This window comes from Thunnus albacares, chromosome 6 (genome assembly GCF_914725855.1).
Source record: "Thunnus albacares chromosome 6, fThuAlb1.1, whole genome shotgun sequence".
In the NCBI taxonomy this organism is placed as follows: domain Eukaryota; kingdom Metazoa; phylum Chordata; class Actinopteri; order Scombriformes; family Scombridae; genus Thunnus; species Thunnus albacares.
Genome location: NC_058111.1, coordinates 3777504 through 3796014, shown reverse-complemented (window position 1 = coordinate 3796014; position 18511 = coordinate 3777504). Strand labels below are relative to the sequence as shown.

Here is an 18511-nt window from a genome sequence, read left to right as displayed (position 1 = left end):
GAGCCAGTGGATTTATGCCAGCTGTGAGCTGTATGTAAAGACTATCGTGGCCTTAAAATAACCACCACATACTTTCTGCTTCACTTTCTATTTTTGAAAAAAACATTTAAACCCCCTAAAGTATTCTTCTTAAAACATCACAACAGAACGAAAACAGCAGTCTAACAGTTTTCAGTCTTGATTTAAAAAAAGCACACCAGACAAGACAGTTAGGACTTTATAATTCCATGCTCAGTGATTATGTCAAGTTTGGTTTCAGGCTAAACGGGACTGAAATTTCTAAAAAAGGTGTCAGAAGAGCCTTTTTTTTTTTTTTTTTTTTTTTTTACTGCAAAGATCTTAATCTCATGACCCAAATACGTTAACGTTTCTCTGGAGATTTGAATGTTAAATTAACTAAGCTGGAAGTGGTGTCACGAGGCAGCAGAGTGCAGTGAATTATATGGACTGAAAGAGGGAAAGTGTTCGGGATAAAAGCAGAGAGGATAAACGGAGAGAAGAAGAGGACGCCGACTTAAAAACCAGACAGCGGAGGAGAGAGAGAGAGAGAGAGAGAGAGAGAGAGAGCGTGACGACACATTTGAGACTCTGATAAGGAGATTTCAGTCTGAAGACTAAATTAATGTAAATGGCTTTAACTACATCTGACATTAACAGGTGTTGTTTTTATTGCCGTGTTATCTCCAGAACGACAGAAAGTCAGTTTGTCCAACTCTTTGGTTTAAAAGATTTCTTTATAATCATTACAAAAAAATCATAAAAAGCACATTTGTTTTCCTAAATACTAAACTAAACAAGTTAAACTAAATTCTCCTACGTCAAACCTAAACATTATATTTCTATTAAATATACAACTTAATGAAGATTCACCAAGAAAACTGCTGCCTGTGTGCACTGACAGAGGAGACTGTGGGTGAATTATCTCCAAGGGATGAATAAAGTTGTTTATAAAAGTGCTAAAAAAAAAAATATATATATATATATACACGTTTCACTGAAGAGAAATATCATTTTAATCAGTTTTCTTTTATGTGAAACAAACGACCCAAGAGGAAAATCTGCTGCGCTGAGGCACAAAGCAAAAATTTAATTTAAACCAAACCCTGACCACAGAGCTGGAGCAGAGGCTTTGTTTGGACTGGTTTGATTACATGGACCCATTTTACAATAGAAGCCACTCTGGGCTTAGTTTGGCCCTGCAAAACCAGGATAGCCTGATTCGTAGCAAGGCTCCCTCTTACTGGAGAAGCCGAGCTAGTGTCATTTGGCCCCGTTTCAGAGTCACGGCCTCCGTTGGCTCCGTTATACAACTGAAACCAGACTAAAGCTCTCGGTCTCCGGGGCAGCTTGCTCACTGGGAGCCATGCTGGGCCTGTTTGGCCTCATTTGGCTCTTGAGTGGAAACCAGGATAGTCCTGTTTCACCCTAAGTGCTGATGAGCTGTGTGGGTAAACCACACTGGCCCTGTAACAAAAACCAGGCCCCTTGCAAGGGAGAAGCAGGTCAGCGGCACTGTTTGGCTCTTCAGTAAAAGCAGTCCAGCAAACAAGTGTGATGGAAAAGGTGACAATTCAGAAATCTTCAGGTGTGGTGGAGCGCTGACACCCCCCCCCACCAACAAATCTTCACACCCACACAAATCAAGGAAGGAGCTATACTTTTCATTCATTGCATTTTGCAGAAAGATAAAGAGTCTGTCGCTACGAGACCGACATCGCTCTCCTCCAAAAACACAATCCCATCATTCATCTCAATGAGGCCAAGCAGAAAACTCCTTCGCCACAACATACTGCACCGAGGCTGCAACATGCTTTCTAAGCTGCATGCAGGTGAACGTGTGCACAGTTTGCATAGTTTCCTTTATATATGTACACATTTCGAGTTAATGTTTGCATAGTTTTTCCCGCTTTGAATATGCATCCCAACAGAAGTGAGATCATCCATTCAGCACTGTAGGTCTGCACGCTGTGTCGTTGAGCTGTTGGGAGGTTTGCATGTGACCTACAGCTACCTGCGTTGACCCACAGAGACGTTTACATGACACATTTATCATAGTTCAAACTTTGGACAATCAAATATGTGTAATCACATAGAAAAATCCTGTCTAAACTAGACTTCCTGAATCATATCTCATCTTCTCACCCGTACATGATGCAACTCCTTCTGAACACAGTGCTCTTTTCAGTCTAAACGTGACCTTCAACCTTGTAAAAGAAACCAAGCTGACCCTTTCTGGCCTCGATTGACCCTGTCTGGTCCTGCACTGGCGGCGGCGGGCTGAGTGTCAGTGTGTTTCTTTGCAGACTTGCTGCATTTAACACAGCAGCCATAAAGCTGAAGGAAGCAAGGTGTTTAATGGTGTAATAACATTACGTGTTGTTATGGCCATCGGAGGAGACATTAGCCTGCAGATGTTAGCTAGTTAAGAATCAACCCGTCCTGCCACCTCAGAGGGTGGAGCCTGAGGACACGATGAAGCCTCAGCAACACTAATAAAAAACACATTACCACCTTCAAAACACTCCCATCAACTCAGAACCTGTTCTGTTTCCTCTTAAATGAAACTTGTTTATTGCTCTTCTTCTTTTCACCTTCTCTCTCACTACAAACTCTTTATGTCTCCTTCCTCTTCCTCTCACTTCATCACTATTTATTATTACATCTTTGAGCAGATTCAAGTATTTTCCTCCAAACTGTGTAAGAAGATGAACAGTCACAGCAGTTATTAGCAACATAAATCTCAACAAAATAGTGTTTGAACACTGTCAGAATCTACTCAGTCTAGTTGTCACTGGTCACAATTTGAAGCAGTCAAATGAGAAGTGACGTTCAAAACAATGAGAACTTCTTTTTTTTTGAACGTTCATTGTTGTATTGTCAGGTGGGAACTGGGTCAAACTGATCTCTCAACATAATTCAGCCTCTCAGGTAACACTAAACATCCACCACAGGTCAGGTCGCGGGCTGTAGTGAAACTGTAGCTACAGTTATGTGATACGTGACACGGTCACAATGTGAAAGCTGCAGGTTGGTTCACCTGAGCTCAGTGACATCATTAAGCTCAACCACTGACACAAGACTCCTCTACAATATTAGATAGAAACACAGGACCACACTCAACCTCCACAAAGTAGTTGCCACACAGATAACCTGTTGTGTTGTGTGAAAACCCAAAACTTCTCTCTAGTATTTCATTTTGTTCCCTCACAAGACATAGGGAAGAAATCTGAGGGTATCAAGTATAATTTAAGAGACTCGTTTGTAAAAAGTTTTCCCTTCAACACTTCCTGTGCAATGCACCAGACAGTGCTGTGGTTAAAAAAAGAAATAAACTCACACATGTCACTCATATTCGCAGCAAATAAACATATCAATCATCACTGATTTGAAAAGCTCAGACAGTTTGAGCTCCTGTTAACAGCAAACATCTCAACACATGTTGGATGGATTGTCAAGAAATTTGGAACTGATATTCATGGTTCCCACAAGAGGAACCGTAATGACTTTGGTGATCTTGAATTTTTCTTGTACCACAAGCAGGTTGACATTTGTGGTTTTGAGTCAAATGTCTCAACAACTACTGGATGGGTTGTCAACTGGGACATCTGGCCTCACAGACACGACCACAAGTAACAAACTTTGGTGTCATTTTAGATTCTGATTCATTGACCAAAACTGCCTTTTATCATTTGCACAATATAACAAGAGTGAGACCTCTGCTGAACCAGCAAGATGCTGAAAAGCTTGTTCATGCTTTACTTTCTGGTCGTCTTGATTATCGCAGTGCACTATATACTGGCCGACCAAAAGCAGTCATTGCAAAACTGCAGACCAAACTACAGACGCTGCTGCCAGGGTTTTAACAAACACTAAAATGAGAGATCATATAACTTTTTTTACACAACCTGCACTGCCTCCTTGTATCTTTTAGAACTGATTTTAAAGTCTTTCTCTTAGTTTTTAAAAGGCATTAAACGGCCTCACCCCCTTTTATATCACCGACTCTCAATCGTTTTATGATCCTCCACAAACCCCAAGATCCTTTAACTGTTCCCAAGGTCGCCACAAAAAACCTTTGAGGATGCTGCTTTTAGTCACAAAGCCCCAAAAATATGCAACACTCTGCCTTTAAATATTAGAGTTGCTGACTCAGTGGACAGTTTTAAATGACAACTCAAAACATATCTTTTTAATATAGAGTATGATTTTCTCTATTTTTTTTTATATGCACTGTCTTCTCTTTCTCTCCAAAGCAAGTGTAAATTCTATTTTATAAATAATAACTCATTTTCTCCCTTCCTCCCTTTATAAAGCACTTTGAGCTGCATTCTGTGCATGAAAGGTGCGATATAAATAAAGTTAAGTCATTTATTTATACATGTTCCCCTCAGGATGAATCGTAAAAACTTTGGTGATCCTCTGACTTTTAATGTAGCGCATCATCATCATTTCTTAAGATCTCAAGGACATTTTCAAACCTTGTCTGGTCTAACTCAAGTGAGAACATTCACTCTGCTCATTGGTCGGATGTGTCTGAGGCGGGAGCAACAACATAAACACAGGAAGAAGGTCCCGAAGAAGGTCGTCTGGCCACATACAACGTTCTTCGATGTGCTAGTCCAGGTCGAACCTCAATTAATTCTCCGGCCAGCTGGTAGCAACTGTTGATTTTGCCCATCCGCATCCCAGCATGCAAAGCACACCTGGATACGGGAGCCATTTAGCTCAAACTTGCAGAGTACCCGTAGTTGGGTCGTATCGAGGTCAGATCACGTTCCCACAACAGACCAACCGCTCCACAGTTTGTTTGTTTCACACCCGAGTATGACTGCTACGTTCAGATCTGCCCAAATAAATCAGACTGAGGGTGAAAACCAAGCAGGGTCCAATTCAACTGGACTAAAAAGTGCAGATCTGAAAAAACACCAAATACCTGCAGAACTAATAACACACCCATCAGCCTCAGTTGTGTCTTAGCAAGCCAATATTTGAATGCTAATACACCCAATCATGGCTGCAACTAATGATTATTTTCATTATCGATTCATTGTTTAAACTGTACATGTCAGAAAACTGTGAAAAATGCAGATCACAAGAGCCAAAAACTGTCTGTTGTTTTTGTTTGATAAATGACTTAACTAATAGATTACCTGTGTTATTGTCAATTAATATTCTGTCGATTGATTGAATTGAGTGATTCAGCGCTAAAGTCAAAGTTGGTGACAGTTGAAAGCTCGCACTGCATTTCAGATGCAAATGTTACAAGCAACAACACTTCTACTGATTGATCCCAGAAACTTTTGCAGCATTGAGGTGGAAGACAAAGCTGCAAACACGTGAAGAGTGCTGCACATTCTTGATGTTTGATCAGAACTAACCGCAGGGATCAAAGTTTTTGTTTTTGGATCCACCAGAGACCAGAACCTGAGAGACGACATGAACTCACAGACACACGACGGCATGTTTAATCATTACTGGAGTTCAGGCGTGGCAGAGGATCGGTCTGCTGTCAGACGCCCAAAACAGGTCTGGGAGTTGTTCTGCTGCTACCGGGCAGAGAAGCTACTTCAGCATTAAGGTGGATCAATAAGATTTCAACTTATATCTTATTTCAATGCCTCAAACGATCAAACTATCATTGCTGTCAGTTGAAAAACATGTATGGCCATGTTTGGTGATCTCTGGCTCATCAAACTGTTCAAACCCTGCTAGTTTCTCAGAGGTTCACATTTTGTTTCTGTATTTATATCTATTGAACATACACTGATCAAACATATCAATCAGTTACTTATTTAACATTATAACTTTCTGCTGAAATGTGATTAATATATTTTAAAAAGTATTTAAAATATGAACTGAGTTTGGTTCCCTCCCTGACTGCACCAGACAAGCATGCGTGACTGTCACATATTGTCACCATGGCAACATAGGCGCACACATGCACACACACACGCACGCACACCTGCAGTATAAATTCATACCCGTAGGCACGAAGGACACGGATACAGTGACAGCCCTGTGTCAATGACTCTCCCTCTTTCACGCGCACGTACACAGGTAGCCTACAAAAAAACCGGTTCTTCAACTGCACAGTGTAAATTATCACCCTTAAAGTCTGACATTAGGATACATGTTTCCTGAAAAACAACATGTGCTTAAAATGACAACAACAACAAGGCAGTTTCGGGTTTAAGTGACATTTGAAACTTAAGTTTTGAGGCGGAGTAAAAAGCTCAGATAGCTCAACACAGCATCATAAAGCGGAGAACTGAATGACATTGTGTAGAAACTGTGAGCAGAGAAGTTAGAGGGAAAGTAAACCAGATCTAATTAACACCTGGCTGATGATTAACTTACCCGCTGATGGTTGAGCTCATCTCAGGAAACGTGACAAAGTAAAACGCTTCCGACTTTGTGAAAAAAAATATGAATCAAGCACTCAAAAATACTTCCGGTGATTGAGGTGAAGCTCCGGCTTGTGATCCTCTGATAACCGCTGGTTCATTAAGCTCATCTGCACAGGTGAACTGTGTTCAATCTGCAGCAGAAAATAACTATGTAGCAACTGAACAGCAACGGGTAACCCGAGACTACCTGCTGCAGGTAGTTTATAGGCCACGCCCCCTCCGAACCTGCCCCCGCACACACACACACACACACAAACACACACACACACCTGCAGCTGTTCACCTGCATCACGCGACAGTTTTCTTCTTCTTTGAGGTTTATTGGCGCTTAGAAAACAACGAATTGGCGCGTTAGAGCCACTAACCGGTGTGGAGTGTAGATCTGACTGTCTAGTATTTACAATATTCATAAAAAAAAAGAATCTCTATTAGATCAAAATGTATTTTTATCTTTCTGAGGTTTTGAATCCTTTCTGCTTCACTGTTTTCACATCCACCTGTGTTATGTTTACCTGTTTTGAATGATGTACTGTTTAGTCCAATGTGTCCAAACCTCCTGATATTACTGTCTCATCTCTCTTTCTTTGAACTCTGTAAACCGTCGTCCTTCCCTTCAGTCTCCGCTTAATAACGCTCTCCATTTCTGTCTTGCTGAAGCTAACTGCCAAATCAATGTGATTATTTTTTTGTGGCCTCCTTTGCAACCTTATTACGTGCTGCTACCCATAAAAACATTACTGTAAGACCCATCGTTTGAATTCTGTATAATTTGTTGTACTTCTATCAAAATGTCTGTTCTGCTGTCTGAATGACTGCGCTGTAAACTGGCTGGTGATGAGTTTGAATCAGAACAAATGATGCTCTCACTGGTCTTCTATCCTCTATCCACAGCACTGCTAACAAGCATTTCTCCTGTGTAAACTGATAATTCCTCATTGATCCTTTTCCCTACTTTGAGATCAAACTCTAGAACAATAAAATGCTGCTCCTACTTTATTAACTAAACTCTTTAATGCATCTGTGTAGATCTGGACGTAACTGTGGTAACTATCAGTATATAAAACAACTTAATTGACTTTTATCCCACTTACTTATTTATCTTGTTGATTCCAATCACGCAAACTGTTTGAACTGGCCTCGGAGAACTGGGGCAGATTTTTGAATGGGATGCGGCCCGACTGGCCTACTTTATATTGGTCATCAAACCATAAACAAATAAAACTCCACCATCCATCTCAGTACTGTAAACATGTTGACTGAGATAGTTCACAAATTTTCAAGTCTCTCTTAAAAAGGCAGTCAGGTGTCCATATGAACACTGAAAGAGGTTTTCCTCGCTGTAATCATTCCTCCTGTTCATACTGGATATTAAAAGATCCTTCAAATGTGCTTTCAATGGAAGTGATGGAGGCCAGAATCCACAGTGTGTCCACACAGTCATTTAAAAGTTGATGTGAAGCTTATATGAGGCTTCAGCAGTCTGAGTTAGTCATATCAAGTGGATATCTGTCCAATCTATAAACCCATCCCGTATCTGTCTATTGATGATTTAGCCTTTGGGGGCAACGACCAATATTTCGGGGGTTCCGGTGGACCGGTCATTGTTTACAGTCCGATTAGCAATTTGAAACAGTCCACACAACATTTCAGCTAATCTCTATAAACAGTTATATGCATATTAATGTAGATAAGTTTTTTTAAAAGGCTGATAAAGAGCTAAATCATTGTCACACGATAGCAGATGCGTTCCGAGATTGTATTTTGGCCAATGCATTCTGCCTCTTCTGCTCTCCACACGGACTGTTTACCTGCATGCAATCAAAGCCCACTCAGATATGATTAGTCAATACTACTCGCACTTCAAACAGAAACCAAAATCTTGTCCCATTGCCAACAGATTCTGTATTCATCTGCAAATATCTGTTTATAGAGATTAATATCTGCCACATTTACAGTCTTTTTAGCGTCAAATTCCCTCTTTGTGTTTCCTCAGACAGTGTTTCCCTGTTGAGCTGCGGTGGACGTATAGTAACAAAAAGGCGGACTTTGGCACTAAAAAGACTGTAACGTTGAAAGATATCTACTTGATTTGACTCATTTGTTGCTTTAAGACGGACTTGAAAAATTGTGAACCCGTCCTTATTTAAAGCCCCTTTCAAAATAAAATTACAAGGTGCTTTAAAAGGGAAAACTTAGATTTCAACAGAAAGTTGATGTTTGCAACCAGAGACTCTGTGCCCATTCAACTTGAAGGACATGACACACGCCCTCAAATATTTGAGATAGGATGGCTTTAGAAATTGTTAAATTGTATTTTCACAATAAATGTATTTAATTAGCCATAATAATATAGCATATAAACTTATAAGCGTCTTACAGGACTGAAGCTCAGGATATCTCGGCCTCTGCTGCATCGATTTTGATCATTCTTTCTTTATTATGTGTCTCGCAAGTCTTCCGACTTTATGAAAATGAAATACTAAATCACTGGAGTACTCTTTAAAGGACAAATCCTGTTTAATATAACTTGGATATGATTATGTTCATACTTTTTATCAGTTATAAGGGACATTGTAATCACCAAGTTAACAACTGAGATCTGTCAAGAAACACAAGCAGTCAGATGATCAGATTTAACCCCTTAAAATCCACATTCTTCCTCTTTATTTACCCCTTTAATTTTGGAAAAAATCATCTTATTCTACACTGTCTGATGGTGACATAAAGTTTATATGATGTATCAACTCCAGTTCATTAAAACTATATGATGTTTACGGCGTGAGAGAAAGATTCAAACCCCAAACTTGGTGTTTTTATGGCTTCGTTTCATCAAATGGAAATATTCTAAATGTCTGGTGCATCATTTTAGATACTTTTCCCTAAAATTCTGCCAGACATGATCGATGTCTTTGGAAACTTTAGAATTTTGTTGAGAATTTAAATTAAAGTTTGAAAAATGCTAAGCTGTAAACTTGAGCTTGTATCGACTGACACATTGATGGGCTGCTGCTTGTTAAACTTAATTAGTCTTCATACTACTAACTACAACACAACTCCAGCAGGGTTTGAAATGGTATTTTTTCCATCACTAAACAACTACCAACATGTAAAGCTCGACTCTGGTGGGACTCGAACCCACAACCTTTGAATCACTTCACCTGCACTAGTCTAGAAGTCCAATGCGCTATCCATTGCGCTACAGAGCCACATATTTCATGTGAAAAGTTGGAGGATTTGTTTTTATAACCGCTCCTTCCTTGAGGTTTCAATGCCAACGTATGTTAATGTGCTATTACATTGTGTTCAGCATGCAAGGGACTTTTGGAGGAAGCATTTCCTTGTGTAAATAGTCGTGGCAGTGTTATCACAGGGACAGTAAAGAGGATTGTTAATTATTAGAGAAGCAAGGACAAGTCAGCGCTCATGATATTTGATTGTTTGCTTATGATGTTTATGACATGTGAAGTTTGACACACCATTGTTTCCAAACCAAATCGTATTTGAATCATTGCCAAAAATGTCAAGGTCATTAATGATGTCATTGTGGGAGGGGCTTTACTGGAAGTGATGCCACCAGGGGAGGAGCTTACAAGGGAGAAACAATGGGAAATGGGATTTGGTAAATAGAGGTAGAGTCCTAGAAAATAAGATCAGATAGGCTCCACAATAGGAGGAGTTAGACAGAGTGTAGAAGATGGTGTCAGGTTATTGCTCCATGGATCAAGCCTCGATTTACTTGTAGTGCACTTGATACACAGTAAATCTTATTGCGCCAGTTTCAGTGTATTTCTTTGAGTTTGGATTATCTTGGTTTTTGGAACAAATATGTTGTGGGAACCCTGAAGACTTATTATTAACAGACAGACAGTATCCAGGGCATGACCTTTAAGTCACCAAACCTCTGCAGCATAACTGAATTTAGCTGTGCATTCTCTGGGCTGATCTGATACTTGAGGCATTTTTAAAACCTATAGTTTGTTTGCTCTGGTCCAAATCAGAGGATGAACTGATAAACTTGGTGTGTTTTCCTCTTGGTTCGGTTTCTTTTAACACACAGAAAAATCCAAGCAAACTGTAATGCAAGAGCCAGGTGAGAGCGTTCACCCTCTCTGCTCATTGGTCAGATATTTCTTGGGTGGGAGCAAGAACGTAAACCCAGGAAGGAGGTCCTGAAGAAACTCCTATCTGCCTTTTGAACTTTGTTCATTGCACTAGTCTGGGTCAGACCTCAATTAATTGTCCAGCTAGCTGCTAGCAACTGTTGATTTTGTTTTGGTTCTGTTGCTTTACTGACTTCAGTTGACAGAACGGTTTGACTGGAGCCTAAATCTATTTCATCACTCTGCCAACATGTAAAGTTCGACTCTGGTGGGACTCGAACCCACAACCTTTGAATCACTTCTCCTGTATGTGTCTAGAAGTCCAATGAGCTATCCATTGCGCCACAGAGCCTCATATTGTCCTCTGCTGACAAGTCATGTGATTTTTTTAAATATTGACCCAAATAAAGCCCATCTACTTTTGCCAAAATACCTGCAGGATGTCCATGACTTCAGTGTGTTTCTGTAGTTGTACTGTAACTTCAATACACAATTGGGGACATTAAACTGGAGCATCAGGTAGCAATACATCAGGGCATGTCCCCTGAAAAAAAAAAAAATATATATATATATATATGTGTGTATATACATATAAGAAATATAAATTTTTTGTTACACCTTATTCTATTAAAAGCCCTCATACCAGCCAAGGATGCTTTATTGTCCAATTAGTGCTTTTGCATGAAGTGTTTAGTGACTTTAGAGTCCTCCAGCATAAGTACCTCTCTTTCATTATCCTGGCAATCTATAAAGCATGACTCTGGTGGGACTCGAACCCACAACCTTTGAATGACTTCACCTGCGCTTGTCTAGAAGTCCAATGCGCTATCCATTGTGCCACAGAGCCTCACACTGACCTCAGCTGACAAGTCATGTGATTTTTTTTTTTTATATTGACTCAAATAAAGCCCATCTACTGCTGCCAAAATACCTGCAGGATGTCCATGACTTCAATGTGTTTCTGTAGTTTTACTGTAACTTCAACACACCATTGGGGACATTAACATCCTGCTTCGTAGTACAGGCCCCAGGTGGGACTTCAATTATAATTATATTTAACTGTGTGATCATGTCAGAAACATCAGAAAGTTGAGGCTCTGTAGCGCAATGGATAGCGCATTGGACTTCTAGACTAGTGCAGGTGAAGTGATTCAAAGGTTGTGGGTTCGAGTCCCACCAGAGTCGAGCTTTACATGTTGGCAGAGTGATGAAATGGATTTATGCTCCAGTCAAACTGTTCTCTCAACTTTAAGCTAGCAAAGCAAAATCAGCAGTTGCTAGCAGCTAGCTGAAGAATTGAAGTCCCACCTGGGACCTGTACTACGAAGCAGGACACTGGGTTTAACTCTGGGTTTTCAGGGTTATAATGGTGGTTTACTTCTTACTGGGGTACATCACCATGATAACTTATGCTGATCAGCTAACCTGCTCCGGCACAGGTTATTACTTCTGTGAGATATTTCACTGTGTGATCATGTCAGAACTAACAGAAACAAGAGGCTCTGTGGCGCAATGGATAGTGCATTGGACTTCTAGACAAGAGCAGGTGAAGTGATTCAAAGGTTGTGGGTTCGAGTCCCACCAGAGTCATGCTTTATAAATTGCCAGGATGATGAAAGAAAGGTACTTATGCTGGAGGACTCTAAAATCACTAAACACTTAATGCAAAAGCACTGATTGAACAATAAAGCATCCTTGCCTGGTATGAGGGCTTTTGATGAGAGTTGTAGGAGTTGTTTTTCATAACCGCTCCTTCTCCGAGGTCTCCGGACGTTCAGCACAAACGTATGTTTCTGTTCTATTACATTGTGTTCAGCATGCAAGGGGCTACAACAGACAGTAGCCAGGGCATGACCTGCAAGTAGTCACCAAACTTCCAGCATTACAATTAAAGCTGCATAAATGAATTTAGCTGTGTTCTTTCTGGGCTGACCTGACACTTAGGCATTTTTAAACCTGTAGTTTGTTTGTTCTGGTCCAAATCAGAGGATGAATTGGTAAACTTTGTACCTCTTGGTTCGATTTCTTTTCACACAGAGAAATGTCCAAGCGAACCTTAATGTATTACTAAGAGCCAGGTGAGAGCGTTCACTCTCTCTGCTCCTTGGTCAGATGTGTCCGGGGAGGGTCCTGAAGAATCTCCTATCTGCCTAATACAACATTCTTTGTTGCACTAGTCCAGATCAGACCTCAATTAATCCTCTGGCTAGCTGCTAACAACTGATGATTTTGCTGATCCGCATCCCAGCATGCACACCTGGCAACAGGAGCCATGTAGCTCAGACTTGCAGAGTATTCTAGGTAGTTGGGTGTGATCATGTCCCTATTCCAAACTATTCGTTCTAGGGTTTGTTTGGGAACAGACCGAAACCACATCCTCCAATCTGTTTTCTGTTCACATCCGAGTATGATTGCTGTGTTCAGACCTGCCCTTAGAGAGGTGATTTAGTTCTGTTGCTTTGCTGGCTTCAGTTGAGACAACGGTTTGACTGGAGCATAAATCTATTTCATCACTCTGCCAACGTGTAAAGCTCGACTCTGGTGGGACTCGAACCCACAACCTTTGAATCACTGCTTCTGTATGTGTCTAGAAGTCCAATGCGCTATCCATTGCGCCACAGAGCCTCATGTTTCTGATGTTTCTGACATGATCACACAGTTAAATATCAATAAATTTACAGCCTGAAAGTTGTAGGAGTTGTTTTTCATAACCGCTCCTTCTCTGAGGTCTCCAGCTGTTCAGTGCCAACGTATGTTTCTGTTCTATTACATCGTGTTCAGCATGCAAGGGGCTACAACAGACAGTAGCCAGGGCATGACCTGCAAGTAGTCACCAAACTTCCAGCACTACAATTAAAGCTGTATAAATAAATTTAGCTGTGCACTTTCTGGGCTGACCTGACACTTTAGGCATTTTGAAACCTATAGTTTGTTTGTTCTGGTCCAAATCAGAGGATGAATTGGTAAACTTTGTACCTCTTGGTTTGGTTTCTTTTCACACAGAGAAAAGTCCAAGCTAACCTTAATGTATTACTAAGAGCCAGGTGAGAGCGTTCACTCTCTCTGCTCATTGTCAGATGTGTCTGAGGAGGGAGCAAGAACATAAACACAGGAAGGAGGTCCTGAAGAAACTTCTATCTGCCTAATACAACATTCTTTGTTACACTAGTCCAGATCAGACCTCAATTAATCTTCTGGCTAGCTGCTAACAACTCATGATTTTGCTAATCCGCATCCCAGCATGCGAAGCGCACTTGGCAACAGGAGCCATGTAGCTCAGACTTGCAGAGTATGCCGGGTAGTTGGGTCGGAACATGTTCCCAAAGCAAACTATTCATTCCAGGGTTTGTTTGGGAATGGACCGAGACCACATTCTCAGGTCTTCATACAACTGTTTTCTGTTCACATCCAAGTATGATTGCTGTGTTCAGACCTGCCCTTAGAGAGGTGATTTGGTTCTGTTGCTTTGCTGGCTTCAGTTGAGACAACGGTTTGACTGGAGCATAAATCTGTTTCATCACTCTGCCAACGTGTAAAGCTCGACTCTGGTGGGACTCGAACCCACAACCTTTGAATCACTTCACCTGCACTAGTCTAGAAGTCCAATGCGCTATCCATTGCGCTACAGAGCCTCACATTTCTGATGTTTCTGACATGATCACACAGTTAAATATCAATAAATTTACAGCCTGAAAGTTGTAGGAGTTGTTTTTCATAACCGCTCCTTCTCTGAGGTCTCCGGCTGTTCAGTGCCAATGTATGTTTCTGTTCTATTACATCGTGTTCAGCATGCAAGGGGCTACAGCAGACAGTAGCCAGGGCATGACCTGCAAGTAGTCACCAAACTTCCAGCACTACAATTAAAGCTGCATAAATGAATTTAGCTGTGCACTTTCTGGGCTGACCTGACACTTAAGACATTTTGAAACCTATAGTTTGTTTGTTCTGGTCCAAATCAGAGGATGAATTGATAAACTTTGTACCTCTTGGTTCGGTTTCTTTTCACACAGAGAAAAGTCCAAGCTAACCTTAATGTATTACTAAGAGCCAGGTGAGAGCGTTCACTCTCTCTGCTCCTTGGTCAGATGTGTCTGGGGAGGGAGCAAGAACATAAACACAGGAAGGAGGTCCTGAAGAAACTTCTATCTGCCTAATACAACGTTCTTTGTTACACTAGTCCAGATCAGACCTCAATTAATCTTCTGGCTAGCTGCTAACAACTCATGATTTTGCTAATCCGCATCCCAGCATGCGAAGCGCACTTGGCAACAAGAGCCATGTAGCTAAGACTTGCAGAGTATGCCAGGTAGTTGGGTCGAAACATGTTCCCAAAGCAAACTATTCATTCCAGGGTTTGTTTGGGAATAGACCGAGACCACATCCTCACGTCTTCATACAGCTGTTTTCTGTTCACATCCAAGTATGATTGCTGTGTTCAGACCTGCCCTTAGAGAGGTGATTTGGTTCTGTTGCTTTGCTGGCTTCAGTTGAGAGAACGGTTTGACTGGGACATAAATCTGTTTCATCACTCTGACAACATGTAAAGGTCAACTCTGGTGGGACTCGAACCCACAACCTTTGAATCACTTCGCCTGCACTAGTCTAGAAGTCCAATGCGCTATCCATTGCGCCACAGAGCCTCTTTTTGACCTCTGCTGACAAATCAAGTCTTTTTTTTTTATATTGACCTAAATAAAGCCCATCTACTGCTGCCAAAATACCTGCAGGATGTCCATGACTTCAGTGTGTTTCTGTAGTTGTACTGTTACTTCAACACACAATTGGGGACATTAAACTGCAGCATCAGGTAGCAATACAGCAGGACATGTTCCCTGAAAAAAAAAAGATAGAAAAATATAAATTATGTGTCACATTCAATTTTATCAAAAGCCCTCATAACAGCCAATGATGCTTTATTGTCCAATCAGTGCTTTCACATGAAGCGTTTAGTCCTCCAGCATAAGTACCTCTCTCGACTCTGGTGGGACTCGAATCCACAACCTTTGAATCACTTCTCCTGTACGTGTCTAGAAGTCCAATACGCTATCCATTGCGCTACAGAGCCTCATGTTTCTCATGGTTCTGACATGATCACACAGTGAAATATCTCACCCCACCAGTAATTTTATATAAATGAATTTACGGCCTGAAAGTTGGAGGTGTCGTTTTTCATAACCACTTCTTCTTTGAGGTCTCGCCAGCTGTTCAATGCTAACATATGTATGGGTTTCACTGCTCCGGAGCAGGTTAGCTGTTCAGCGTAAATTACCATGGCGATGTACCCCGGTAAGAAGTGAACCACCATTATAACCCTGAAAACCCAGAGTTAAACATGAAGTTACTTTCGCTAACAACAAATCCTGCATCACCCCAGGTTGGACCTCAATTCTCCAGCTAGCTGCTAGCAACCATTGATTTTGCTTTGCTAGCTTACAGTTGAGAGAACGGTTTGACTGGAACATAAATCTATTTCATCACTCTGCCATTGTGTAAAGCTCGACTCTGGTGGGACTCGAACCCACAACCTTTGAATCACTTCGCCTGCACTAGTCTAGAAGTCCAATGCGCTATCCATTGCGCTACAGAGCCTCTTTTTGACCTATACTGACAAATCAAGTCTTTTTTTTTTATATTGACCTAAATAAAGCCCATCTACTGCTGCCAAAATACCTGCAGGATGTCCATGACTTCAGTGTGTTTCTGTAGTTGTACTGTAACTTCAATACACAGTTGGGGACATTAAACTGCAGCATCAGGTAGCAATACAGCAGGGCATGTCCCATGAAAAAAAATATCAATTAAAAAAAAAAAATTAAATTATAAATTACGTGTCACACTCAATTTTATCAAAAGCCCTCATAAGAGCCAAATATGCTTTAATGTCCAATCAGTGCTTTCGCATTAAGTGTTTAGTGATTTTAGAGTCCTCCAGCATAAGTACCTCTCTTTCATCATCCTGGCAATTTATAAAGCACGACTCTGGTGGGACTCGAACCCACAACCTTTGAATCACTTCTCCCTTACATTTCTAGAAGTCCAATGCGCTATCCATTGCGCCACAGAGCCACATTTTTTTTAATTGAACAGAAACTGTTGCATCTGTACTAGAATTTAAAATAAAGTTATGTGTGTTTAAACAAAGTCTGACTGCATGGTGTGAGTTTGTACTCACTGACTGTTGAGTCAGTTGGATTTTTGAGATTAAACTTTGACATATCATACAGTTTTCTTGTGCAATGAAGAATTATTGCAACGTTTCAGCTGCTGTCACTTTCAGTTTGACCTCCAAATAAAGCGGTTTGGATAATCTGGATTAGTTTGTTTATTTACAACCTGTGTTCTTGTAAGTGATGTCAGTGGTATTTTCCGAGATCTCACAATGTTGTTATTACTGATAAAAAAAAATAATGGACAAAAAAATAATAAGATCCAAGTTGTGATAAAGCAGAATTACTCTTCAGCCCTAAAATAAATAGTTAACCTTGTGGAGACCAAAAGTTTGTTGAGAGTGGAAGTGAGTCACCATGATGTGAATAATACATAGACAATATGACATCCTGTATAAATACACACACACACAGTAAAACATAACGGCAAACACATAATGTTTTATAATATCTATATAATATAATAGTAGAAATACATATGCTGCATAAATACATGTGTTTATATGCATAAACAGACAAACACACACCAGAGGACGACTGACAGATAGCACAAATCAACGCCTGGCTCATGTATGTGTGTGCATGTGTGTGTGTGTGTGTGTGTGTGTGTACACATGTGTGGCTCATCTGCATAAATGTAAATGAGTTCACACACACTGGGCCATAGATTGTTGCAGTGACTTTATCTCTATGCAATTATTTAAATGAGACCTGGCATTGTAGGACAGTTACGTAAGCGCCGTATTTCAAAAAGAGGTTTAGCAGGAAATTACATAAGACGCTTGTTCTGAGGCTATTTACAGCCACGATGAACCGCACTCTGTGAAGACAATTACACCAAGACAATGTATTGTAGTTCTGGCTACGAGTAAAGAGGGAATTCGACACTGAACACGAGCCAAGAAGCTGGTAGATTTAAGACGGTGGCTGCTGAGTTCATCACCTCCACCAGCCAATTTGAAGTGTTCAAACTGTTTCTGTTTGTAAATCTTGGTGAAGTTTGAAAGTTAACTGGCCACTTAAATCATAAATGTAATGATCCAAGCATGGTCTGTTTTAATTACAGGAGATCTCAACCATCTTCTGCTCTCTCTTTACTCTCTTATTTTGACTTTCCACCAGTCTCCAAACTGACAGCAGAATTTATTTTGGAATCCAAATCGCCTCAGGTTTTATGAATGAGGCAGTCGGCTCTGCTTTCTGATTTTCTGTTTACATAAACATAATATTGCTAAGCGTAGCTTCAAGAAGCCAGTAGAGTAGATGACGTTGCCATGGTCCCGTCTGTCTGCCTTCACGCTCTGTCTGGCTCACTTTCAGACTGTGCTGATAATAATTCATGAATATATATAGGGAATTCAGTTTTATTAGGCTCTTATTATGTTTGACTGTGTTTAATATGCTCATTTCAAATTCTCTGTTTTTGACGTAGCTAATGTAGTCAAACATAATTGTTAATTGAGCTGATTAGGATGAGTTTAAACTCAAATAATCATCTTTTACTACTGTCTCTCCTGTTTTTAGAAGGAATTATAAGGCTTGATATTACATTAAATGATTGTATGATGCTTTTAAATCATGCTTAAATTAAGCTTTTAAATGTTTATGCATTGCACAATAAGGTATAAAATTATTTTAGTATTGGTACTGAAACTGTAAAGCCTTAAATCATGACTGACACTGCTGTCTGCAATTGAAAAGGGCCAAGAGGTACCTATAATATGTTTTGGCAGAATTTTGGCTCACACAAAAGTCACATCTTGATTTGAACTTATTGAAAAAGTTCTACAGTCTACATCAAATCTTAAATAGCTGTATGTCTACAATGCCTTCACCT

At 40.4% G+C, this 18511-nt stretch overlaps 1 protein-coding gene and 11 non-coding genes across 12 annotated transcripts in view; 2 read left to right on the top strand and 10 right to left on the bottom strand.

Moving 5' to 3' along the window:
- Positions 1-6619, bottom strand: part of si:ch211-137a8.2 (uncharacterized protein LOC777613 homolog) — a 38717-nt gene extending 32098 nt beyond the window's left edge. Inside the window, exon 1 of the mRNA XM_044355228.1 lies at positions 6358-6619. The gene's annotated coding sequence lies outside the window, so the exon portion shown is untranslated. The remainder of the gene's footprint in view (positions 1-6357) is intronic.
- Positions 6620-9521: 2902 nt separating this feature from the next.
- Positions 9522-9613, bottom strand: trnar-ucu. The gene is given in 2 exon segments: positions 9522-9557; positions 9577-9613. It is a non-coding gene; the product is annotated as a tRNA-Arg (tRNA).
- A 1154-nt stretch (positions 9614-10767) lies between these two features.
- trnar-ucu lies at positions 10768-10859 on the bottom strand. Its single transcript is given in 2 exon segments — positions 10768-10803; positions 10823-10859. It is a non-coding gene; the product is annotated as a tRNA-Arg (tRNA).
- Positions 10860-11262: 403 nt separating this feature from the next.
- Positions 11263-11354, bottom strand: trnar-ucu. Its single transcript is given in 2 exon segments — positions 11263-11298; positions 11318-11354. It is a non-coding gene; the product is annotated as a tRNA-Arg (tRNA).
- A 246-nt stretch (positions 11355-11600) lies between these two features.
- Positions 11601-11692, top strand: trnar-ucu. Its single transcript is given in 2 exon segments — positions 11601-11637; positions 11657-11692. It is a non-coding gene; the product is annotated as a tRNA-Arg (tRNA).
- Positions 11693-12005: 313 nt separating this feature from the next.
- Positions 12006-12097, top strand: trnar-ucu. The gene is given in 2 exon segments: positions 12006-12042; positions 12062-12097. It is a non-coding gene; the product is annotated as a tRNA-Arg (tRNA).
- A 943-nt stretch (positions 12098-13040) lies between these two features.
- On the bottom strand, positions 13041-13132 carry trnar-ucu. Its single transcript is given in 2 exon segments — positions 13041-13076; positions 13096-13132. It is a non-coding gene; the product is annotated as a tRNA-Arg (tRNA).
- A 915-nt stretch (positions 13133-14047) lies between these two features.
- On the bottom strand, positions 14048-14139 carry trnar-ucu. The gene is given in 2 exon segments: positions 14048-14083; positions 14103-14139. It is a non-coding gene; the product is annotated as a tRNA-Arg (tRNA).
- A 916-nt stretch (positions 14140-15055) lies between these two features.
- Positions 15056-15147, bottom strand: trnar-ucu. Its single transcript is given in 2 exon segments — positions 15056-15091; positions 15111-15147. It is a non-coding gene; the product is annotated as a tRNA-Arg (tRNA).
- A 333-nt stretch (positions 15148-15480) lies between these two features.
- Positions 15481-15572, bottom strand: trnar-ucu. Its single transcript is given in 2 exon segments — positions 15481-15516; positions 15536-15572. It is a non-coding gene; the product is annotated as a tRNA-Arg (tRNA).
- Positions 15573-16004: 432 nt separating this feature from the next.
- On the bottom strand, positions 16005-16096 carry trnar-ucu. Its single transcript is given in 2 exon segments — positions 16005-16040; positions 16060-16096. It is a non-coding gene; the product is annotated as a tRNA-Arg (tRNA).
- Positions 16097-16481: 385 nt separating this feature from the next.
- On the bottom strand, positions 16482-16573 carry trnar-ucu. The gene is given in 2 exon segments: positions 16482-16517; positions 16537-16573. It is a non-coding gene; the product is annotated as a tRNA-Arg (tRNA).
- Between the last annotated feature and the right edge of the window lie 1938 nt (positions 16574-18511).